This window comes from Saccoglossus kowalevskii, chromosome 5 (genome assembly GCF_978046115.1).
Source record: "Saccoglossus kowalevskii chromosome 5, keSacKowa6.1, whole genome shotgun sequence".
Classification (NCBI taxonomy): Eukaryota; Metazoa; Hemichordata; class Enteropneusta; family Harrimaniidae; genus Saccoglossus; species Saccoglossus kowalevskii.
In genome coordinates, this window is record NC_140645.1 from 6,804,183 (window position 1) to 6,830,970 (window position 26,788).

The following is a 26,788-nucleotide window of genomic DNA, read 5'->3' on the forward strand; positions in this document are numbered from 1 at the left end:
AGCCAAAGTTAAATCAATATAATACGTACTAACATGCGAAGCACATATAATGAATGCAGAACATTTAAGAAAAAGACAACCCCTCCAGCTATTGCATTCACCTTTCTTTTAATATTTATACAATGTGTTCTATAAGGTTGTATGGTGATATGTAATGAGATTTAAATGAGATCATCTAGTTGCATGCCCTTGAATGTTATCTACCCTTTGGATATACATCTAGTTATATGAGAATTAGAATCTGTGAGGATTTTGTATTCATTGAATTTGAAATATCCACCATGGTAATAGTGTCCATCGTCTCTTCAGTTTTCAAAACTGGTAAAAGTCTGCTAGATAGGTTAGTTATAACTAGTATTGAATTCTAGGATTTCCCAAAGGGATTTTTCATAAAGTTAGTTCTTAATTCAAGTACCGTAATTTTGTTGTTGTCATCATGTATATTCTATCTGTTCTTAAATACACTTTCACTGATTTCGTATGAAGTTGGTACAAGGGCAATACAAAATTGTGTTAATTCCTAACTCAATATGGTTTAGGTAGAATAAACAATTTTGTGTAAACGATACAAGAATGATCTTATTCTGACGAGATGTCACTTTGACTGAATACTGTGAAATACTTTTTTTAGCTCCGCTGTCGACTTTGTCGAGCGGAGCTTATCATATAAGTGATTGTCCGTCATCGTCGTCCGTCAGATTTGTTCATTTCATAACGATATCTTCAATTCTCTAATTTTGGTGAATATTTTTGTCATTTTTGGTAAAAAGTGATATTTTCAACTTCTTGTTAAAAACCGCAAGTCCAATTGTTTTGATATTACATATATAGGTACACTACATGTGGACCTCTCTCAGATTTGTTCATTTTGTAATGATATCTTCAATTCTCTAATTTTGATGAATATTTTTGTAATTTTTGGTAAAAAGTGATATTTTCGACTTCTTGTTGAAAACCGCAAGTCCAATTGCTTTGATATATTATACATATAGGTACTACATGTGGACCTCTCTCAGATTTGTTCATTTTCTAATGATATCTTCTGTTCTTTAATTGCCATGTGCATTGCTAACAGTGGAACTATCTCAGCCGACAGGCTGCTTGTTTTTGCTTGGAATTAATTTTTGCTTTTTTTTGATGAAGGAATGTTTCAGTGAAAATAAATATACCTTTTTCCTATATTTTTTATTTAACTTGTCAAAAATCAGTGAAAATAAATTCCATACGAAAAAGTCTTTTCAGAGAAAATTAATTGCAGCTAAAATAAAGTATTTTACAGTAACGCCTGAATATGATGCAATTTGAAATAACACCATGAGGGATTTTATTAACCAAATACTCTGCTTCCTTGAACCCCTCTCCCCATATTAGAGGGGGTCCCCCGTTTCAATACAAAAAAAGAGTCCCATTTGTAATGAAAATCATAAACATGCATCTTTTAACTTGACAGTTTCTCATTGTTACTTGCTACACAAAAATGTTAACACAATTCCTGAACACCGTTTATTTTTTACGCTGACTACTTTCCCATCTACATCTTGCCTTGTTTATAACTTAGACAGTCACCAAAATCTGGATGTGGACTATGTCATAGAAAATGACTAGTTTCGGTTTTTATGAAAAAAAAACTTGAACATTGTGGGAAACAAATTAATCAGCAGCTTTCATTTGCTTATTCTAACCTTCTAAATTATCTTGATGTCATGACAAACTAACAGTGCTAAATTGATGACCTAAGCAGGTGGCTACCATGATCATCAACAAAGATTATGTGTTTCCATGGTAACACAAGCAGATTACGGATTATTTGTACCAACGGGCAAAGGATAGTTTTCTTCAGCAAAATCAGTCATGTGTTAGTGAGTGGATGATCTAGGGATAGAATCCGGCAAAATGGAATTGATCTGCAGATTAAGTGCAAAGATTAGATATTATTTTTAAGCACAATTAAAGGCTTCTATACCTAAAGGCCCTGCCAGTCTTGCCTGGGATTTCTCAGTTGTCCCTGAGACATTTTATAAAGACCCTGTCAGTTTTCCCTAAAACATTGTTTACCATAATGTCATGATTACTGTAACGCTGGGATAACCGTCGCGCTATGATTACTGTAACGCTATGATTATCGTAATGCTAAGATAACCATAATGCTATGGTTACCATAATGCTATGATTACCATAACATTTTTAGCTGACAGCATTGTGATGTCAAATCTAGAATGCTCAGTTAATTAAAAATGAAAATTAAAGATTATCTTAGAAATGATATCAAAAACATGCACTCTGTGGCACCATCTTGTTTATCTCAATAGGAAATCCCTTTGTTACCCTGCATGCATTGGTTGTGATGTCAAACATGCATTGTGTTGCTATGGGTGACAGTCTTTGATATGAAATCACTAAATAAGGTATTTACAGGGATCAGGGTTCATCTAATTTGTATTGATCTTCTAGTCTGCAGTAAAATTTACCTCTGTTTACAGTAATTTTCATTTCCATTGTGACTTCTAATTTGTTTTCTGTCTTTGATAATTTGTGTCACCTGCAATTGAGTAGTAAAAACTGTGACTATTCATTGTGCAGGAAATTGATATAGACCTTCTTGTCCTACGTAATACATTTGTATCACATTGTTGCCACTGAAAGAGACATTATTACTTTTCAGACTAGTATTTGGTCTCAAATTTAGAGACGTCTTAACCCTGAAAGACGAGATAACTTCTTGCAGATTTTTTTACCACTGTTTTTCTATTGCAAACAAAAGTGGATTACCATTCGATCAATGCATGTTATTGTCTTAAATTGGTATCAGGCAAAACAAAGCAATAATTATCATGGATTAAATTTCAAGCATCATGGGTAGAGGTCAAGCAGGTGACAGGTCACGACTATCCAAGCATGGCACTTTTGAGGCTTTGGAAGAACACTGATGATCACATTTCAGTTACAGCATCAGTTTTATGGTCGTTTCATTAGCATTTCTTACTTTCTCTCATACATGTACATTTTGTAGTTCACTAGAAGTAACAGGCAAGGTGTTCCTTAGTTTAACTATGTTCTGTATGAAGTATTGTGTTTAGAAATTAATATACTACCATACATGGTTAATTATTGTCAACCACATTGGCAAAACCCAGTGGATTTTTGGTATGTTTTCGCACTATTATTAATAACAACATACAAAAATTTTAAATTCTTACAAAAAAATTACCACTGAAGGCTATTTGTCAAAAAGGGTTGACGGCAAATTGGTGGCATAATGTTCTGGCTAGGAATTCATCTTGTCGTTATCAGATAAAGATATCAGGCAGTGTTAGGGTAATTATATCAGAGAGCCTCCTATTTCCCTTTGGTGTAATTAGGAAGGCTATCTCTTTCAGTACTTAACTGTGATCTGTCTTCCAAACAGGGGCGGGACAATTACCTGTCACTTAAAACAATAGACTTAGAACAATAGCCTCAGCTATTGTCCTTTAGAACAATGTGTATCGTTGTGAATTTTTATTTTTCACAAATATTGCCTCTCCATTTACAATAAATATTCTTTCTGTTTCGTATGTCACGATTACAGTATGTCATATAATTCAGCTGTCTTTTATCAGTAGATCTACTGACTAAAGGTCATTGTCATTAGAACAACAAAAGAATACCGCCATTGTCTACTCTTCGTAATTTACATATATTCATTTGATCGATTTGCTTTCACGTATTTTCATCGAATTCCATTTTAAAATAATGGAAATAAAATACATCATTCCTGTATTCACATCATTACGTCATAATTTGCAATCTCTGCTCAGACCTTGTGTTTGCCAAGGCTTATTTGATTCTATTATTCCACCAAACTGTTCCCGATTTGTGTTAACAGCAGCTACAAAGTTCTGATCTGTTTTCGGGAGATCAAAGTAATTTTCATTGCATAAATAATGGCAGAAATTATTAGACAGTGTGCAGAGGGTTGAATGGAGCACACAAGGTTATCCATATTGCTCTCATTAATTTTCTAAGTACTTGTTTTTGGTTATAATCACAAGTGCATTTAATATTGAATTTGTTCAGTCTAGTGATTTCAATCTGTAGGTCATATCAATGCAGCAGGGCATGATGGGAAAATAATGCTGTATTATCCAGAATCGTTTATAAACTTTATACATGTATAAATGTGTCCATGGCGACAAAATTGCATCCATTATAAGTCACTGATCTCCCTGCTCAACCCTTTGAGTACTATCATTTCTCTACAAAATTATGGTACAACATTTTGCCTGTTTATATGTATTTTTTTATATTTTTCCTGGTAATTTTGGACCAAATCAACAAAATTTACTGTTGGCTTAATCCAAATTTTTGGAGAATTATGAAAAAATTATATCAGGTTAAAATTTGTTAATTTTTGCAGACCTATGAAATTTAATAAAAGGTTGCTTCTCAGGTAAGAGGTTTATATTTATTGTAATGAACACTAAATGGTAGCAGGAGGTAATACACTTGCAATGGTGATGTCATAATGGTACTGATGATAAATGGTGAAATGTTCACTAAGAACGATGTCAAAGTTCTGAATGATGTCATGCATGAAATTGTTTAATTCAAATTAACACATTTCCAGTATTACAGTAGTAATATTGCGATTGAGGGGAATTTTATGAAAAAAAAATCTTTGTCTCTGGGTTTTGTAATTTTTATTTTTTTTGCCAAAATATTCTAAAAAAATGAAATACTTTTTCATTCATTGTCACAACAAAATCAAGCATGTCAATCTGCCATATTTAAAGTAGCCGATTGGCTGCCATTTTGTTTTATCAAATACTGTTATTGTCTGAGCTACATTGTACATTTATATATCTTTAACATGCTTCAACCGATCATGTATAAAATCATAAAAACTTAAAACATTATGTTCCACATTTATTCATTTGGTGAACCAATTCAAGATGAAATGCGGCCACTTTCAAAATTCTTTAAAATCAACTATTTCTGCAATTCTGGATCTAGATCTCAGTCATGCATGGACAGATTTCATTGTATTAACTTGGTGTGTACATTGAACTTGTGGGACCTTGACACACATGTTGTTTTTACTGATCTGATTCAAAATGGTTGTCTGGCAGCCATGTGTATTTTTACATTCGATGTGAAAAAATCCCCAGAAAATGTCTATTACATGGTGCAACAAAGCATACTTTCAAGTAGGTTAATTGGATTAAGTTGTCATACACATTGTAGGGTTACATGAATTAAAGGATGGTGATTGTCATGCAACATATGTACGAAATGTGGGTCTTATATTAACAAAGATGGTGACTTTGACTGTTGCACAGACCAACGAGTACGGACTAAGATGTTACCAAGCTTTAACGAGGTAATTTCTTTGGTGATTGGAAGGTATCGAAAGGAGTCACTGGCGGTCAAAAACTCATACTTGCAATTTGCATTAGAAGAGCACATTGGATTGTGGGAAAATGAATGTTTATCAACACAAATGTTGCTCATGTGTGGTGCGACGACCACCACCCTTTAAAGATATTAAATGATGAAATATAAATTAATATGAACTTTGTCACTTCCGTTACAGAAAGATAGTGTCCAGTATGTTTGGTTGCACAGTGATCAATTTCACAGTGTTCAGTTTTTACAATGTTCATTTTTCATTTTACACTGTTCAGTTTTTACAATGTTCATTTTTCATTTTACACAGTGTTCAGTTTTTACAATGTTCATTTTTCATTTACACTGTTCAGTTTTTACAGTGTTCATTTTTCATTTTACAGTGTTCAATTTTTACAATGTTCATTTTTCATTTTACACTGTTCAGGTTTTACAATGTTCATTTTTCATTTTACACTGTTCAGTTTTTACAATGTTCATTTTTCATTTTACACTGTTCAGTTTTTACAATGTTCATTTTTCATTTTACACTGTTCAGTTTTTACAATGTTCATTTTTCATTTAACACAGTGTTCAGTTTTTACAATTTCCATTTTTCATTTTACACAGTGTTTAGATTTTACAATGTTCATTTTTCATTTCACACTGTGTTCAGTTTTTACAATGTTCATTTTTCATTTTACACAGTGTTCAGTTTTCACAATGTTCATTTTTCATTTTACACACTGTTCAGTTGTTACAATGTTCATGACATACATTGTAACATAGCACTGTTACATGTATTACTACATTGAGCTGTAAATTGTGTGACATACATGTACCTCCCCATGATAGAGAGACAGAAATACTACCCCATACTAAATAAAAAGTTCTTTTCTTGTTGTCAAACAGATGGAGGTATCCTTGAAGATTTATCATGTTATCGCATCGCTTGTATCACATTTCTATAGCATAAATCTGCTTAACCATATGTGTTGGTAAATGTGGCTAGATTTGAACACGCCTTCACTGGTTTACGCACTCGCGGGATCACACCAATTCTTCCACACTCTAGATTTCCGGCACACTTCTGTGTTTGGGCCATCTGGTGACAATTGGTTGAGTTGTGGCAGTATGCTAACACATACCATACGTATGCCTTGACATTCACATGACACACATACAAGTTCCAATCTGTGGCTTTGATACAACTCTACTGAGTTTTGCTTTGACGCCTTTTTGGTGTCATAATTGCCAATCTCCATGGTAACGTAATCACCACTCTGATCATTGCAGAAGCTATTATATTGAGAATTTTTTTATGCAAATATTGGAAGGTGTAGTCTTGATAAAATGAGGGAATAAATCTAACTCTAAAAGTCTGACAGGTGCTCTCATTTGCATAAATCTAAAATCTCTGCTGATATGGTATACTGAGATCCAGAGATTTTTCACCATTAATATGTTTCTATTTGTGTAAAAAAACAATCATTAATAGTTAAATATACTTTTTTTGTTAAAATATTTCTTCCAATATTTTTTGCCGCTAAAAGTTTTTGCATTTTGAGAATTATATGTGTATTTTGATACTTTGGGCCAATGGACCATTTCCCACTGACTTAGGTGGTCTTAATCACTGGGCTGCAAATTATATTGAAAAATATTACAAGTGACATAGTTGACATAGAACTAAAATAAATTCAAAAGATAATCGTAGCGACTCGTACTCTTCATTTATTTTATGCAACTTTAAAGTCAAATAAGGAAATAATTCCTTCTGCAACCTAAGTTGTGCTCAATTGAGGTTAGTACAGTATGTATACAATTTAAATCAAATAATAGAGATGTATATTTTGTGTATGTATACTTGTGATTACTGGAACAGGGGATTGTATTAAAATTTCTAAATTATAAATACAAATCAAATAATGCTGGGGGTAAAATGAAGAATGGAAAAACAGATGAAAATGTTGCATGCTAAATTTCTGGAGTTTAAATTTTTTAGTGTTAGAAATGAAATGTTTAAACAACTATTATTCTTGCTTGATTAGACGAGTACCACTGACTTAACCTAATGGCCTTAATAGCGTTCCTCAATGTCGTACAGCAGGAAATGAGACATGTTAAATGTGTTTTCCAATTTTTTACAATCATTTCGTCTTAAGTGGGTTCTTATTACATATCGCATCTGGTCAGTTTTTGTTTTTTTCTGTAGTGCTCCTATAATGAGAATGAGAGCAGGTTTGACTGCATTTGATAAGTTAAATACAACATTTAACATTTTTACCACCAGAATTTGTCTGTACTTTTTTCTTATATTCTACAATATTTCTGGAAATGTACCCTAATTTTGGAGGCAACAGACAAAATTTGAGTAAGTTTTCAGTTTTTACTCCAAAAAATTGACGATTTTTGTCCCAATCTTCTGAAGAAAAGCGCAGACTATAAACAGGACCAATTTTTGAATTTGTGATGAAAAGAGGGAACTGGTGGTGTATAAGTTATTAACCCTCACCCACCCATAAATTTTACCAGTGATTTTTTTAATGCACTGAGAATACCTGAGATTTGAATTTTATTAAATTCTTGGATTGTGATAATTTGTTATGAAATCCATTGATTGATTAAATGTTTCTACTAAAATCAAATTCTATTGTTTTAACAAGGACAATTAATTTATTTAAATGAGATTTATTGTACACTGATTTGTTTTATTCTCACTGGTTTCAAATTTCATCATTAGGTAAGGCTGAAATTTCACAAAACTTGATATGGTTCAACATTCTATTGTAAATTTAATGGTTATTACCGGTACAATCGTGACCCTTTTAGATTTTGTCACTTTTCATTAAATAAATATTTTTTTTTAAATTTATATAAGATTTTCATCAAGACTAGAAATGTTTGTGACTTGGAAAAATAATTTTTTTTTGCTCCAATGCATACTTACAGGTACATAATAATGCCTGATTGGCTAACCAACCCTAATAGTCAGACCAATCAGAAAGCAGCTTGCATTGTGCCTGATTGGCTAACCAACCCTAATAGTGAGACCAATCAGAAAGCAGCTTGCTTTGTGCCTGATTGGCTAACCAACCCTAACAGTCAGACCAATCAGAAAGCAGCTTGCATTGTGCCTGATTGGCTAACCAACCCTAACAGTCAGACCAATCAGAAAGCAGCTTGCATTGTGCCTGATTGGCTAACCAACCCTAACAGTCAGACCAATCAGAAAGCAGCTTGCTTTGTGCCTGATTGGCTAACCAACCCTAACAGTCAGACCAATCAGAAAGCAGCTTGCTTTGTGCCTGATTGGCTAACCAACCCTAATAGTCAGACCAATCAGAAAGCAGCTTGCTTTGTGCCTGATTGGCTAACCAACCCTAATAGTGAGACCAATCAGAAAGCAGCTTGCTTTGTGCCTGATTGGCTAACCAACCCTAATAGTGAGACCAATCAGAAAGCAGCTTGCTTTGTGCCTGATTGGCTAACCAACCCTGACAGTCAGACCAATCAGAAAGCAGCTTGCTTTGTGCCTGATTGGCTAACCAGCCCTAACAGTCAGACCAATCAGAAAGCAGCTTGCTTTGTGCCTGATTGGCTAACCAACCCTAATAGTCAGACCAATCAGAAAGCAGCTTGTTTGTTGACAATTTTTTTTTATATATTCTTTGACTGAAAGTTTGTGACAGGGAACATTTTCCTGAGGTATTGATACTACCGGTAATACAGGAAGACACTGTTATTGTCACAGAATTGTCTACTCACAAAACCTTCAACTTCAAATCATGATAATTAAATGGTTTTACTATGTGTCCAAAACTTAGTAAGACATTGTTAGCAAATACATCAAAATTTGCACAATTTTTCTGGGTATTGAAACTGAAAGAAATAATTATCATATTCGTAAGGTAGACTAATGTCAGAAATCTGATACCAGGAATTGTGCTTGAGTTTTGACGATGACGAAATGTGAATGAGTTAATTATTCCCTTTGTATGAATATCTTGTGTCTCCTTCAGACTAGAAAATAGAGCTTTAGAGTTACGCAATCCCAGGTGAACTGCATCATGGGTATACCAACTCCTTGTCATGCGATTAAACTACAATAATTTAATCGTTTGTGATGTTTCCAAAACGAGTGCTGACATTTAATTTTCAATCCAAGTCATATTATCGATTGTGAGGACTTGAAAGGTCAGTTTGTAATGACCTTTTTCTTTGCTGTCGGGGGAAACTATTTAAATTTGATGAGAAATTGCAGTGTGTTTATTGTCGCCATTGCTTATGCGATAGGCTCGTTTCACTCTCGGGACGCACTGGCATTTAATATGTAATTTCTGTAAGTGTTTTAGTAATGACATGACACATAAATGCTACTCTATTGTAGGGATTCCACAAGGAATTAAATTCTGACAAAAGAACAATAGGGAGAGTCTATTGTTATTCAACAGTCAATGCATACCAATATAAAAACAATACACTTTTTGAGATTGCACGAATCGTAGTAATTGGAATCTTCTAAAGAACAATGAGAGGGATATTATTGTTATTCAATGAGTCGACACGTAACAATAGAAAACCATACGCTTTTTCAGATTGCATGAATTACAAAGTAAGTTGGAATTAGTTGTGACGTTGTCAGCCGTCTGATGTCTGCCATCTGCGTTGTATAACTGTGAAACAATTGAATTTCCGACAACACCTGGAACTGCTTTCTAAGTCTCACAAATGAGAGTGGTAACAATAGTCTGACTGTGCTTGATGGGAGGATGATACACTGCAATTTGTAGGTTTTCTGATGACTTGGGTTTGAAATACATTTTTGAGTTTTAACATTTTTATATTTTTTTTGTAAATTATTAGGGAATATCTTCACATCGCTTGCTTTCATTTTTATTTGGATTTACACGATTAGAAAAAATTGTTCTTTGTGCTATTTATTATGTTCTTGTCATCAGTACTTATCTTATTTTCTTTTCTTTCAAAATATTAGAATTTATAATGTCGTTTCAATCTAAAATTAATTAAAATTATTTAAAAAAAATCAAATTATGAAAAAGAAAATAACCTGGATATGATAGACGATGTTCAAAAAAACTTTTTATGAATAGTCAGCCAAATCTAAAAGGTACTGATTCTTTAAAAACTGCCATTATTATAGAAATGTCAGTGATGTAGGTATTTTGAAATTGTTTGATAATGAAAGCCTTAATGTTTTTTGAAAACATTTTATAAACACACTATGAATGGTAAATGGTTTTCTACCTCAATTATTACTGCGGAATTAAAATTTTTGACTAAGGCAGTTGGATTCTCAGGACTGATAATGTTATAATGTCTTGAATTATCTTGCAATGGAAATGCCAATCTATTAAAATGATTTAATAGCCACGTTCATACTAGAAAATAATGACTGTACCATATTTTTTTTCCATATAACTAGGTGGTAACTAAATTGTCAGTTATTGTTTTTTTTTCAATGTGAATGTACCTAGTAGGATGCAGATATTTGAATTGCTATCATCATTGAACCCTGTTAGTATCCAGAAAATGTCAGTAAAGTGGTTAGAGTTTCTTTGTAAATCACCGCTAATGTTTACTATTGATATATTGATTTCAACTGCATCTTTAATGAGAGCTACACAAATCCTACTTTGTGCTAAATCCCTGTAAACCATATGTTGTGGTATAAAAACACCTTTTCTCATCTATCACCAAAAACAGTGGAGTTTATCATTCTGAAAAAAACTGTATCTGACTCAAGTTCAAAACCTAGAAACGTTTGTTTCAGTGTTCACATATTTTTTTTATGCGCCGGTAACTTACTCACCAGTTTTGAACGAGTTACACTGTTATCCTGTAGACTTCACATTCATATACTTTCCTTTGTTTACATTGTGCATCACTGAACACAAACATTCTTTCAGTGCAAAATGTCTTTTGTTTGCATTTTTGACTGTTATCTCTTATCAAACAGAGGAATAATAATTAAGGTTATCATGAGAATACTGCAAAGTATGCAATCAGGCAGTACGGGATTGCATCAACCTCCACTGTACGTTTTGGTGTCATGATAATTTTGGATTATTTTTACACAAAACAAGATAAAATTTATCTCCGTTTTCCATGTAACGTACAGTGTTGTACATGACAAGGAATCTCAATAAAAATTCAGAGAAAAAAGATAATAGAATGAAATTATTATTAGAATGTGAAGTGGACGTTGACATGCAATTGGGGAAAGCGTTTAAACTGTATGCGTGTTATGGATACATGGAGGGTATTTACACACAACTTGAGCTGACCATTCACATAAACCACAGCGATATAATAAAGTAAAACTGAGACAATTATAAAATAGATTGAGTACCTCTAGTAGAAGTGGTAATAACTGGAAATGATACACATCATATAATTTACAGGCGGTTGGTCTTTGATATATCCTCACGGATTGTAACGCAGGAAACACGCTACATCAACTCAACAAACACAATTCACCTAAGTGTATAAATTAATGGTGACGTTGTAGATTTTTTATTTATTTTATGATCATTTACGACGTACAACAAATCCTGTCAATCGATTTCGTTTTTTGCTGTGATATCTTATTGCTGAAATCAGATGTATTGTGATTATATTTATTATGCATAAACATTCATGCCTTCGTGAAACTGAGTGTATCACAATTTTTTTTAATAATAATAATAATTTTTGCCCTGTCCACTATCTTCTTGAATCTTATCTTACATGCCCTGCTATCCTCTCACTTTCTCTCCTTCTCTCTCTCATTTCCTCTCTGTTTTGTTCTGCTGTCAACAACATGTATTCACCCCATTCCTTTGTCATCTTCTCTCTGCTTCCTATCCCGTTTTTCCTCTTTCTGTTCCCCTCATTCCTCTCAGCTCCCTCTATCCTGTCTTCTCCTTCTATCCTCTAAGCTCCCCCTATCCTCAACTCCTATCCTCTCAGCTCCCTCTATTCTCTCAACTACCTCTATCTTATCTGCTCTATCCTCTAAGCTCCCCCTATCCTCAACTCCTATCCTCTCAGCTCCCTCTTTTCTCTCAACTACCTCTATCTTATCTGCTCTATCCTCTAATTTCTCTCTAATTTATCTGCTCCTCTCCCCTATGTCCTCTGTGCTCCCTCTCTCCCGTCTCATCTTTCATCTGTCCTGTCTGCTTCCTTTCCTCGCTGTCTTTGAATGGGTATTGAGTCATTTGTATGAAATATTACTTTGTGGTTCACCAGTTTATTGGGCTATTGTCAAAATGATTCAACCCCATCACCATCTTTGTCAGCATTTCTCATCTTTTGTACATTACACCCATAATCTTCACTCAAAATTTTTGACAACTTTTTGTACCAGATTTTTGGCTAAAAAAAAAGACAAATTAATGTGAAAAAAACAATGAAGTGCAATTTTGAAATATGGATTTTAATCTTTTACATTTTCTATGTTTTTTGATGGAATATTTGAAAAACTAAACAAAATTTTTTTTTTCATAATACTGTCGTCTGGAGATTTTACTAAAATCTAGAACTAACATAATCACAAATTGGGGTGCTGGTGTGAAAGAGTTCAGATGAGGGCAATGTGTGTAGACGATAATGAGTAGCAACATTTTCAACTCCATTACTGATTTCCAAGGAAGTTTATTTTTTTAAATGCTTGCTATTTTAACAGTTATTAATGTATCTGTTGTTATTTGTGTTTTTGTTTACTTATTTGTTTGCCATAATAGAACATCTTCATGAATAATTATTAACATCACCTAATGACACCATTTGGTGAAATAAAATCTATTTAGTGTTTCTACTGGAGAGTACTGCTTTTAATTTTTATTTATTATATTTTTATTTTTGAGTCAATGCTTAAAGCAGCTGGGGGATGAGTACACTACTTTGAAATGTTTGTTTTCCATTCTGATATAAAATATGTAAATAACAGGAAATCCCATGAACAGTATAACCTTTAAAAGTCATATCATTCGGAGTATTTTTATACCAAAAAAAATCTTTTCAAGTGAAAATTGCATTCAAAAGGCAAATTATGATATTTTTTTTTATGTAATCTTGTTCCTGAAATGCTAGGTCCTTCTTCCAGTTCCTCTCCCAATACATACATCCTTAATGACTTGGAAAGGTTAAATAATGGATATGCTTTCTTTGATCAAACCATTAAATATGGGGGTAGGTTTTCATGTGGAGGGATTGCTAAAATGTCTGCTGAAGTTCACCATAAATAAACAAGATGAAACTGTTTTTTGTGGCAACATGTAAACAAACATGTTCAAAGTACAGTTGTTAAATAAAATGATTGCTTTAATGTTATTTGTTACTTAATTCTCCCCTATCGTTATAATGGACTAGTCCATATATTGGCTTAGTACATTAGCACTATGTGAATGGTTGGTGTAATGCAAGGGTGCATTTAGGGAGCCATTTTGGTGATTTTTTGCCTCAGATGAGTGAAGCAAGCATTCATCTATGTACTTAATTATCAGACTCTTTCAATCAAAGCCTGTTAGTAATTAATTATTGATACAATGTTACTTTGTGTCCGGGTTGGCTCTGTCAATTAAAAAGTAATTTTAAACATTGATAAATCAATGAAGTTTTATTTGTGATAGTTTTGTCGTGATTTTCTTAGTATTTATTTGCTTAGGGGAAGGGGGTGTTCGAAAGAAATGTTCAGTACTTGCTGGAAATATTCAGCCTAACATTTCTAGCCATATTTTATTTTTCAGCAGTCCGTATAATATGCCGAAATTTCTCGGTTGTTGGTTTATCGGTAAAATCTCAGTCGATATATGATACTTCAGTGTTGAACCCTTGCTCCTAAAATTTAGCGAAATTACATGATTTGGGGCAATTTTTTACTATTTTAATAATATTGAAAATTATCTAAATATTATAGTTTTCTTGACATTTGTCAGGTGAAGGAAACTGCTAGTGATTAAATCCTATTTGTAATGATGTCATTATACAGACAAGGCACTCTGATTAAAATAAGATTCCATTTTAGGTTTTTTTTTCATTATTGGAAGAAAAAAATGTTTAATGTAATACATTGTAATAACCTGTCTGTTCTGCTGGAAGCTCATCTTCAATAGAAGTGCATATAAAACAAATCTTTTGTTTACACTTTAATTAAAATATTGTTTTTGCCTAAAGTAATTTACATCCCGGGTAAGCACATATGCTAATAATAAACAAATATGATATTGTTTTTTTTTTTTATTTTCTAATATTGTTTTTATCACATTAGTTGAAATAAAAGTAAAGTGTATGCAATAAAATAATTATAAAAAAAATTTAAAAATAAATAATAAATACATCAGATTTTATTAAAATAAAACAGACCAGATAATAATATAATGTAAAAGAAGAAATTTTCAGATAAAATAAATTTTACGAATAAATTCCCTTAAACGTGAGCTTGAATCACCAACTATTTTTAAATAAAATTAATATTTACAATAAATTCGGACATAGGTGAAATAAATGTTGTATTATTTTTTTGTTGTAAAAAATTGTATCGAGCATCACTATCAAAATTTCCCCCGGAGGGAGACACCAGCAGTGCTCACTCCTTAGCATTGTTATTCAGGCACTGATGGGAGAGTGTTTGCTTTGTGCAAAAAAATGCAATTGTTCAGCTATCAATTTTAATCACAATAAAATTACTCAAAGTGTTTTATTTTCAAGTTCTTCTGTTTGTTCTTTCATAGAAAGTTAAAAACTATGTTAGGATTGAAAAAGATAAAAAGAACTAGGAATGAGAAAAATCAATAGTAGACATAGACGTCTTGTCTGATTACATATTAATTATTAACATAATACTAATGGGACTGATTTATGACCATGTGACTGGATTTAAATGGAAGGAGATGCCATTAGGGGATAGATGGATATGGGTTTGACTCACAGACTATTGGCAGGTAGTGCACTCAGCAGTGAGACTGGCAGCTCAACTCGGAGTCTACTCTACGCTTATACTACACTCATTTATGATTTCGATTTTAGCGTGCGTACAGTTTAGTGGGTTCTGCAAACGACGACTTTGCTGTGTTTGCGTCTGAACTGTTTTTGACTGTATATTGAACATTTGTAAACGTCTACTTTTTTTGCTGTTAATATCGCTGCTATTCAGTCATCAACTCTTTCATACTGAGCTGTATTGTTATAACTTTATCCATAACTGTCATAGACTATTCGTCTGTTGCGTACAATCAAGGCTGTTTTATTCACTCGTCTAGGATTCAGTTTTGGACCATCTGGCTCAACGTGTACAACCGTAAGTAAGCAATCAAACACTGATTCAAATTTTTCTTTCTTGTATATAATTTTGCAAATAATTTTGAAGCATGGGTTAGAAATTTTTTCTTTGAATACTTCAAGTTTATTGAATGTAATCTGTGCGTAGAACCGTGGTAATTAATATGAGGATGCATTAAGCCTGTCATTACACTGTGTAGCCATGTGTTACTGTGTAATTTGTGGGAATACTTGGTGGATCACTTCGCATTGCTGACTACATGTACTTGTATGTACAGTAATTCTATACTACCGGTAATACTCTATGCACTTTGGTTAGAAGAGGTTTTCTATGTTTGCCTCCAAGACATTGGTTCTGAAGTTTGTTACTTGTGTTTTTTAATTACCATGTCAGTGCTCTATTCTCCTTACAATAACTATATTCTTATAAATATTTTTTTTTCAATATTTTAATATAAGTGTTTTTTTTTTTAATAATTCAGAGTAATCAATATGATTGCAAGCCTTTCAATTTGTATAATTATAATTAATTGCACATTATATTTTGCTTTAAAATCCAGTGAATTTACTTAGTTTCATTTAATTCAAATTTATTTAACCATCCCTATGATACCATTATCTTGCCCTCCCACTCCACTCTCTCCACCAAATTTTACCAGCTGAATATGAGGTAGCTTAGGTTTTTTTTCTCATTTCTCTTTGAACATTATACCAACCCTGAGTTGAAATAGCATATTTTATTATTGATCAAACTTTGATTTTGATTAAAGATTGAAAATTGAAGTTAGTGGATGAACTTGAGTTATGATTGGATGAGTAACAATTCACAAAGTGATTTTTTTGGAATATAGATACAACAGAAAATAATTAATGGCCATAATTATAATTATATGCACAACAAATGGAATCTCTTTATTAACCCAATCTAATCATCTGAAAATGAAAGTTTATAAGTGCAATATAAAAGTAACAAACTCGTTGTTATTTTTTTTAACCCCCCCCCCCCCGTATGAAATACCAAAGGTACATGTTATTTCTATAACAAACATACACTTTCATGCATTGAGAATAAATGACCACCAATTAAAGCTAGTTACATTGGTTAATTTCCTCACAGTCAAGTTCAGATCATCCAGAAACACCAAAGGAAGTAAATAAATAAAATATTTTTTTGGAAGAAGATGGCTAATTTGCATAAATATAAAATTAAAAATTAACCACATGTAGTTGCATAAAATAAGAGTTTGAGTTTCACAAAAAATATTGCAAGTAGAATTATCAGAAACACATTGCTACCCAGCAATACATGTTATGATTAATATCGCAATGATTTCACCGTTTCCTTGGAGATACTAGAATGGCAGAATCAGCACGGGACTCCCTAAATCAATTCATGTTGAATTACATTTTTTCTCTGGCTGATTTTTTTTTTTCGTTAAGTCTTGGAGACATATCCGGATATTGAAATCTTTACATATTTATTGTTGGTGGTGCTAATTACTTGTGATTGTGTTTCTTCAAAAGATAAGTCTACCTTATGTTTTGAAGATGGCATACTTTACGTATAGACAGTCTGATGCCACGCAAACATACTAACCACTATACCATGTGTCTGGTGGTCTGGTGCAATTATTAATATTTAGAGGGTTTTTTGAAAAAAAAAATTTCTGGAATTCATTGTTAATATTGAACGGAAGAAATTATTTGAGAATTATAATACATGTATGTTTACAATCATCTTTTACAAAAATTAACATATTTTGATAATCTGTGTAAAGTCTTGATTTCAAACTGTTTAAAGAGCCAGCGTCACTAGAACTGTGCATATAGGGAAGACTCGCAAAACAAGGAAACGTGTACATATTGGTACAGCGGCTAGACGTTAGAAATCTGCTAAAAGCCAAACTAGTAAATTTAAACAATTGCGTTTTATGTTAGGTAATAGTTCATTAAATGACTAGAGTTAAGTCACAATGAACATTTTATTTATAGTGTGTAGTGTATGCGATGTAGATATAGTGAAACCAGACAACATAAAAACAATACTACAACAGTACAATGCAAAGTTCAGACAACAGTGCTTTAACTATGTCAAGGTTAATGCGCTGTAACTCTTTGTCAAATATTTTAATTTTTTGCTGTAATTTTTGATTTTCTTTTGAGTTTTGTCAAAATAAGTTAGCAGAAGTTAAATGATTTGGAAATAAATGCGAGTTCCTTGAACACAAATCCCTTTTCCAAGCGTATAGTGTTAAAGTACACTTAATGGGTCGTCATAGCGATAGACTTTATACAGATTACACTATGTGCTGGTTAACAACAATGTCTGGACCATTACACTTCACCTGTCATGGCTGCCATTACGATGACCTCAAAAAAACTCCCATCATTGATTTTACAAAAAATAATATGCTGTTAGTGAATGGATATGAATTGCTGTAATTATGATTATAATAATGGTAATTAAGGTATTAACGATGAAAAGAATAAAAGCTTTTCCCTGTAAAACAATTATCAGAATTTGGGTTATTTAAAGCATGCAATTATTGCCAGTTCATATTCATATATTATTAATAATCAGATATTGTATTATCACAAGGTATACCATTTTTTCACAAATTATTCATTACCTGGAGCGAGAACCTGACAAAAAATGAAATGTAAATTTTTTGTTGACTTGGAATTTTTGTATATGCTTAATTTATTTCATTCTTCAAATATATCTCAAATTTTTTAGTTTTTTATTTTTACTTGAGGGGAATACCATTGTTTGCAGAGATTAGCTGATGTTTTTTCTTATTAACATAAATAATAAATTTGTAAGTTTTATATGATTAGAAGATATTCTTTGAATGAATCATTGAATCAAGCCGTTTAGCTTCATTTGCTTTGACGCGTACATTTTCCTTTGTTTTGGCATTAAACCTATCCATAATGAAATGAAGCTAACATGTTTTACGTCTGAGCACTTCCTGCGCTGCACGTCAGCCGTATGTAATTACGACATAGCCTTTAGGCATAAAGGATACTGATAAATACGCGGCCACTATCGAGATGGTATTAACTGATTATTAGCGATGGATCACGGTAGACGGTTATAACGAGTCGAATACATTAAAGATGTGATTTTTCTTGATATCAAAATATGCTGGAGGCCATGCCACGACCATATGACACAGAAAAATGTCTTAATAATTGGGTTTTTATACAGGTTAAAAATGTCCCCTAGGCAAGTAAGCCCTGTTGTGTTAATAGTGAATGTGTTAGGCTCAAAAATGGGATTCTTGAATGAATGAGTATAATTACTATAGTATGTCATTAGTTATTTTTTACTAGTGTGACCTCAGCGGGTGAGTGCATACCTTCTGATTGGTCTGCTTGGATAGGCTTCACGTAATTGTATAGTATAGAGATAACTGCAATCCACGTGTCTTTAGATAATATCAATGCTCATACTAGTTACTCTCCATACAAAGGCATTCCATCTATCTTCATGGATAATTCTAAATTTCGCAGTTTAAACTGAAATGAGAGGTTTCTATTGGTCGATTGGATAACATAAGAATTCTTCAAATGACGTCGTTGCGTACTGTGCCCGTTGATTGGCTGTTCGGTTTCAACTGCCTTTGAAATTTATAAATATTTATGAAGATGAAGAATATGCTTTGTTGCGCCGAGAATACTTTGAGACTTGTGAGGTTGTAGTAACTCTATGTCGGGAGTTGCATTGTGTTGATAAAAATGACATTTCTAGGAATTAAACACATGTATGTTGTATAGTTTGTTTGTTCAATGCAAAGTTATGTCTTGATGAACTCTTTCTGGTTTAGTTACAGAAATCAGTCCATGTACAATTTATGTTCTGGGTGGAGGTATTACTTGGAATTGAAATTAAGTACATGTACATGTATGTTGCCAAATTGTGCAATGTTTGAAAAACGTTTACACAATTTTGAATATTTTAAAAACTTGTTTTTATATACCATAAAATCACGACAAGGTTAGGAGAAATGAAAAATTAATATTAGATTAATATTGTTTTAGATTGTAGTAACAGATTTATGAAAATAATAAATATTGGTATTTTAAAAACCAAACGTTATTAAAAGCCTCTTACTTTTACTTACTACATACAAAAAATGTATTCAATAACTAAATTAAATTTTTTTTTTTTTACAAATGTAATTCGAATGCAAAATGTTGTTGTATGAGATTTAGGTTGCAAAACTTATTTTTAAGAAGGATTTGTTTTTACATTAATTGAAAAATGTGTTTAATTTAAAAAACCACATAAAGTTGTTTTTCGATACCAACAGCTTTTGCTGATAATTGTGTGTTTTTAGTAACCATGGTTATATAAGAATAGGAAGTTTTTATCCCTTTTATGAACTGGTGAGGCATGCAAGTATTGAGGGAGTGTCAGAGATTAGATTATGATTAGATTATGATTCACTGTATTTGACTGTTGATTTTGAATTACAAAACAAAGGATACGTCTCTCTTGAGAGATCTTTGTTTATTTGCCGTGCAACAGAGCGGAACATTTAGTCACATTTCAACACCTAGATATTGGGATGAATCATTCAAAAGATGTAGTCATTGGTTTTGCTCATTTGGGAGGACTGTAATGATAATTGGGGAGGACTGCTGTCATCCGCTGATGTCATATCTGTACCTATCTATCACTTAGTAGGGGGTGTTCGTTCATCCAAAATTAAGACATTCCTGTTATTAATTTCATCATGGAGCCTCAAGGGTCAGTGCGATGCCATGGAACCCAAACAAATTACAAATTTGGTGAATAATTTAATTTGACCTTAATTTGAGTCGGATAAAAATGATACTTGTTTCAAAGTAGAGAGTTACAGAATATGTCAGTGTTGATATGATGTAAGTTATTCTACTCTGAGTGTGTATGTGAAGGTTTCCATGACTACTTAAAATAAATAAAGCCCTATTTGTATTTTGGTATTCCCATGATGCATCTCTGTTTAAGAGAACAAAAGGAAATATCCTCCGGCATAGACTATGTGAGTAACTCATTGAATGTATGTACTTGGATAAACATAAGTTGTTTTTAGAGTAATTCACAACATTGTAAAACACCTTGTTCGTTTTAAACTTGAATGTGTGCTATATTGTGCAACTACCACAGCTCTCAAAACCATTATTGAGTTTTACTACCCAATGAGCCAGTTTGAGGGCGCTGTTCACTAAAACGCTTGTGTACTGTGTTCAAGGCAACATGATAGTAATTCATTCTGTTCATGGATTGTTTAATGGCTTCTTGTAAGAAACAGCATTTTTTCAGATCTTCACTTGTTTAACAGTCATTATACTGTTTTATGAACAATGTCTTTGAACTTGCATTATTATTTGGCATAAATCTTGGAGTCGTATATGTCTAGCAGTACTGAATTCTGAATCAAGTCTTTTGTGATGTATTCTAACTTTTAAAAATATTCATGAGTAAACGTCTGTATTTAAAGCTGTCATTTGAATATTATCAGCTGTTCTATTGACTTCTGTAGGAGACTTGTATTGTCGGGGTTGAAATATTCTCTTTGGCGAAAAGTTACAATTGGTTTTTTCGTGTGGTTAAAGAGCTTTTTCTGTTTTTTTCCACCATTATTGTGGAACCAGATACTCTTCAATAATTATAATGCCAGGAGTACCAGTACTAAACAAAATTTAAAAATATACTTCTTTTAATAAACATTATTTATTATTTAGTGTATGTGTTGTAAAAAAAAATTAAAAATAATTTTGTTAAAAATATTAATTTAAAAAAAAAAAAAAAAAAAAAATTATTTCCAATTTTACATTCAAAAATAAGTAGCTAAAAACTTTATGAAGGAAAAAAAAAGTTTTTTTTTTGTGGCCTCTATACTACCGGAGTTTATCTGCCATCTTGTGAAGTCACTCAAAGTTCTTTATGGTACAAGCCATTTGATTGGTTTCCACAAAGTACAATGGAAATTAGGCTGGTGCTCAAAGATTGTGAGTCTGTGACTATAGAGGGCACTATATTGTACTTTTTATATAATCCTTAGATATTCATCATATCCTTTATTATCCAGATAAAATTAAATAAATGATTACATCATTATGAATTATAAAATCTAATTAATGTTAGTATTTTTACAACATTTCCCATGATACCAGTAATAATTTTATGTTCCCTTTATGTGAATAAAATTTTATGAGATACTCACCAATAATTAAGGGACGACGTCAAAAGATCGATGTCGGATAAAAAACTTATTTCCTTTAGTTTGGGGGTGGGGGGTTTTGACCTCAAAACGATTTTATTTTTTAATGAAGTCAAAAAAATCTTGGAGTATTTGTAGTTCGTTTTTTTTTCTATCCAATCATGGGAAAAGGGAAAAAAACAGAAAAATGGTTTGGTTCGAGTGTAAATCTGTGCGTCAAATGAGGTGTATTTGTATAATCTTTTTACACCCACCCGACAACCAACTGCTATGCAATACTACTGTCTGATTATCAATTTGTATTTAATGGTGAATGTAGTCTGACGCCATGACCAATATTTATCAATTAAGTTTCAGTGGGGGGTAGGGGGTTTGGAAAAAAACTAAAGGAATTAAGTTTTTTATCCGACATCGATCTTTTGACGTCGTCCCTAATATAGTCTATGTGAAAGATGATAAAATCTATAATTCTGGTGAAAAGTGTCATTTTTACCTTGCCCGTACCATCAAAGATGGAAGGGAAAGGTATATTAAGCGAAAAATTTTGTCCGGCGTTGTCGTTGTTGTTGTCGTCGTTGTCATCGTCATCGTCGTTAATAATTGTTATTGTGTGCATAATAACTTTACTAATTCTATTCCAAACTTCATCAAACTTGGTCACCTTATTCATCAGTATAAAGTCTTCCCTGAGTTTGAACAACAGATGTCCTGTATGAAAATATCATGCAAAAATTGAGAAAAACTGATAAAATATTTTGACTGATTCTACTTGACTGATCACTGGTGATACACATCAAAGGTCACTGATCTCAGTGGAAATATGCATTGTTGTATGTGTTCAATGAAGCAAATGATTTATCTTGTAATAATATCCTTGGCAATGTATCTCAGAATCCCATACTGGGTTTCAAATCCAACTCATGGAGAGATTGCACAGTCTGATACACATTTGCAAACCTACCAATAAAATCTTTACAGAAAACAAGATGTCAGAAAATCAATATAAGCACTCCTATGAACTGGGTGCCAAACTTTGATCAAGATCTGAAGCTAATAGAAAATCTGTTTAGTTCAAAGTTATCAAATCAAAAACAATACATAAAAAATACATAAAAAGCAAAACATTTCATCCACATTTGAAAAAAGAAAATTGTTCTAAAATATATGTATTCTGTATTTGACAAACAGTTCATTCGACAAATGAAAACTCACAGGAATATGTTTCAGCTATTAGAACAGAATGATAGAGTTTTTATAATACTGGTTTAAAAACGCACTTCAAAAATTGCAGTGTTTGAAGATGTAGATTCTCAGGAGGCAACAGTACTATTGACTTCTCCCTCCACTGAACACAAACTAACTATTTAAGTTGATTTGCATACAAAGCAGAGCTTGCAACATGATAGCTGCTCATAAAGGATGTTTTTTTTTACTTTTCATATAATACAGTAGTCACACAATGAGGCAGTTCATATTTGTCTCAGTGAATCATTAATTTTTGACAGACACCTGTACAAAATACTTGGACAAAAGCCAGCTAAGATTTTCTGTTATCTTGCATGTTTTATGAATCTATTCACATCTAAATCCAGCACTTTTTTTTTGCGATGAGGCATTTGTTTTTATACTAAAATATCTGAATTACTTTGAATAAAGCTGGAAATTATGTCCCTTAAAATAATTAAACAAATAAGGCACAAATGTTTTTGTAAGATATTTACATCTTTAAAGGGCATTCGGTAGACTGATTCCCCACTGTTGGTTCAACCCCAAAACTTGTTTGTATTCAAAATTAATTATGACAATGCATATTTACATTGAAACAAACTATGTTGAAGGGAATTATATTATATAACAAAGGGCAAGGTCACCAGAGTTCAACTATGTTTTTATTTCATTAATAGTTTATGTCAAGTGACACTGAGTTCTTGTAATGTAAATTGCATGCTAGTAACAAATCAATAGTAAATTAATTAAAGAAATATTGTTCACAAAAAAACAACATCATGATTGAATATGTGTAATCTTCTGATGGTATATCAATTATCATATCATAATGGCTGAAGGGAGTATAGTGATTGCATTGACTTAATGTGTACAACCTGTGTACATCTGACACAGAATACAGTGAAATTTATCCAGTAGTAAAATGAGAAATACGGTTGTAACTGATGGCAGAGTTTTTGTTTTGTTTTTCACTGCTGGATGTCACGCACTGATATTTGTATGCTGTTTAGAACAGGAAATTGGTTTACTTTGTAGTTGTCTTCTCTGATAGATGACACGAAAACCAGGATGTAATATCATGGTTAAAGTTACATATAGAGCCGTTTCATTTATCATTTATCCTCACCAAGTTCAATATACCGGTATGATTATAAAATTGCTATCGTACCTAGATACCTCTGTGATCTGTGGTGCGCCCTCTATACTGCTAAGGGGATTCGTGCAATACATATTTCAAAATAGCTGACAATATAAACATTGCATCATTAACCATTAAACTATATAAAGTCATCAATATATTATTTCTTAAGTATTTTGTACAATACAAGGTATTGCGAGAAACTTGTATCTCATACATACAAAACCACCCAATGTCAGTCGTGTAATTGACAATACCCATTTCTGTTATCGGTGCTGTTCTTGTGGTGGTCGTCGCGCAGCGTGTGTTCGAATTTCATGTAAATAAACAATGTATTTTACACGTGTTGTATACGTCGCTATGAGTCCCATATCGAACAGGACGTGGCGCAACGACCACCACCCTTTAATAATTTGACTACCATTTCTACCAAGTCCACCTCAATGACCACTTGTGATTTTTCTACTGTAAAATTAAGCATTAGTAAGTGCATGAAGTGTGATTCAATTCTAGCTATGGTAACTAATTAAATTAATTATAAAAATTTCCATAAGTATACTTACCAAGGCATTCCTATGGGGAATTCCAATCTCTAGTGCAATACAAATGTAATTTGGTCAGTGACTCACATTTTTTATTATTAATTGTTGATCTAAAGATGTCATACTATCTTTTCAGCCTTGTTTTTAAAAGAATAAGTCCTTCCAACCCTTTAATTGTACATTTGCATTGTTCAAAAGAAATGAAAGCCCTTAAAGTTTTAAGTAACTTGGGCAATAATCAAATCAATCAAAGTTATACCTGACATATTTTGCCGTTTATTGACTGTTATTATTTGTCTTCACTGCAATAGAATTCCTGTCATGCATTGCTGTTGTAATTCTGCTCCAGTCGCCTGCTAAACACACCTTATCTTGGTACATGTAGTATGTAACTTTCGATGTTCAATGTTCAATAGTTGGCGTTTAGCGCTCACTCAGTCATCCTATGAAATGTTAATGGGTGTAGATAAAACGAAGTAAATCTAATGTCTGGTGTGCATCTTAAAGCAGGGGGAGTCGTCACCTACGCATGCGTCAGATGACCATAGCGTGTCATTGTTTACAAACAAGCGACTACCCATGAGCCTTTGCGTTTTTTTTGCGTGTGTTGTTATCGCATGCGCAGATGACCACCCCTGCGCTTTAAGCTATTCTTGCTTTATATTGATATTGAAGTAAAGTCCATCTTTGATTTTAAACTTTGAATCCTGTGTGCAATTCAGTGGTCACTCTAGGATGCTGAAAACTCATTCACAACCAAATCTACAGAACTGCTTTTGATGTTCGGCTGTTAGCGAATTTTTTGTAAATACCATAGCGCTTATCACTATACACATACATACTGATCATGTCAAAGGCTTCAAAGAAAATTTTGTCATCAATACAACTTTAACTGATTACATGATATGAGTAATTACACATTAATCAACCAAGTGAGCATAATATAGCTTAATGACCGATATAATCCAATAATGATTTATGTTTTCACTGATATCGTATATATCATTATTATAAATCATAAATCATACCATGATTAGAATTGTCTGGCATGTAATGAATATGGCAGTTTTATTGCTCTTTCCGGATGCTGTGACTGTCAGGTATTAGGTTAATTCTGAGTTTAATCCTCCAAGGGGAAGTTGTCCCACTGATCTATATTTGCATTTTAAATTTTAATATTTATTATGCTATTCTGAAAATTTAACTGTGAATACAAAATTCAGCTTTTGTCATCATTTATAAAATAAACCTGTTTAATTTTATTTTTTATTTTCTCATATATATATATATATATATATTAAAACCTGCATGTTTGGGAATTCAGTCCAAAATAAAAAAAAGAAGTTATAGTAAATACATCAGTTTTCAAAATGTTCTACTAAAATTTTGGAAGATTAAGATAAAATTGCTGGTAATAGTGAATGGAAATTGGACTTGTGTATTTCACTGTGGGTTTGAGATATGTGTGGGGGTTGAAATCTGTGCATTTCCCAAATAAATATTGTGCACCACCTAATTGCGCCACCATTCTGCACCGCATTGTCCATGGGTCTTCATCTTACATTGATCTCCTTTAAACACGAGGCATTTTCAACTGTGTTTGTAAAAGCCGACAAGTCGAGGTAGGAATTCCAGAAAGTAATTGTGACAGAATTGTACTTGAAATAAAATAAGCTCTTAATGATCCAAGATTACATTACTACCCCGGTAATCAATTTTGTATTAGGCAGCCATCTTGTTGATTTGTAAACTAAGTTGTAATTAGTGCACATTAAACATATGGTCCAGCTTGGATTAATTCTTACACTATTTCATGAATGATTGACATTTTTTTTATTTACTTGAAGATCTCTCTCAAATACAGGAAAATGTTTTTGACTCGGTTATGAAAACTATTGTTTTATCCAATACATGAAAGTGATACAAAATGAACACTGCCCTCTGTTGATGGAAATTGGCACTTGTTTTGTTTTTAAAGTTACATTCCAACTTTGAAAATATGTGAAACATCATTCCTGCAA

General features: G+C 32.5%; 1 protein-coding gene across 1 annotated transcript in view; it reads left to right on the forward strand.

Moving 5' to 3' along the window:
• The window catches only part of LOC100370092 (cell adhesion molecule-related/down-regulated by oncogenes-like), a 196,171-nt gene that overhangs the window by 59,391 nt on the left and 109,992 nt on the right, over positions 1 to 26,788 (forward strand). The gene's annotated exons all lie outside the window — the stretch shown is intronic.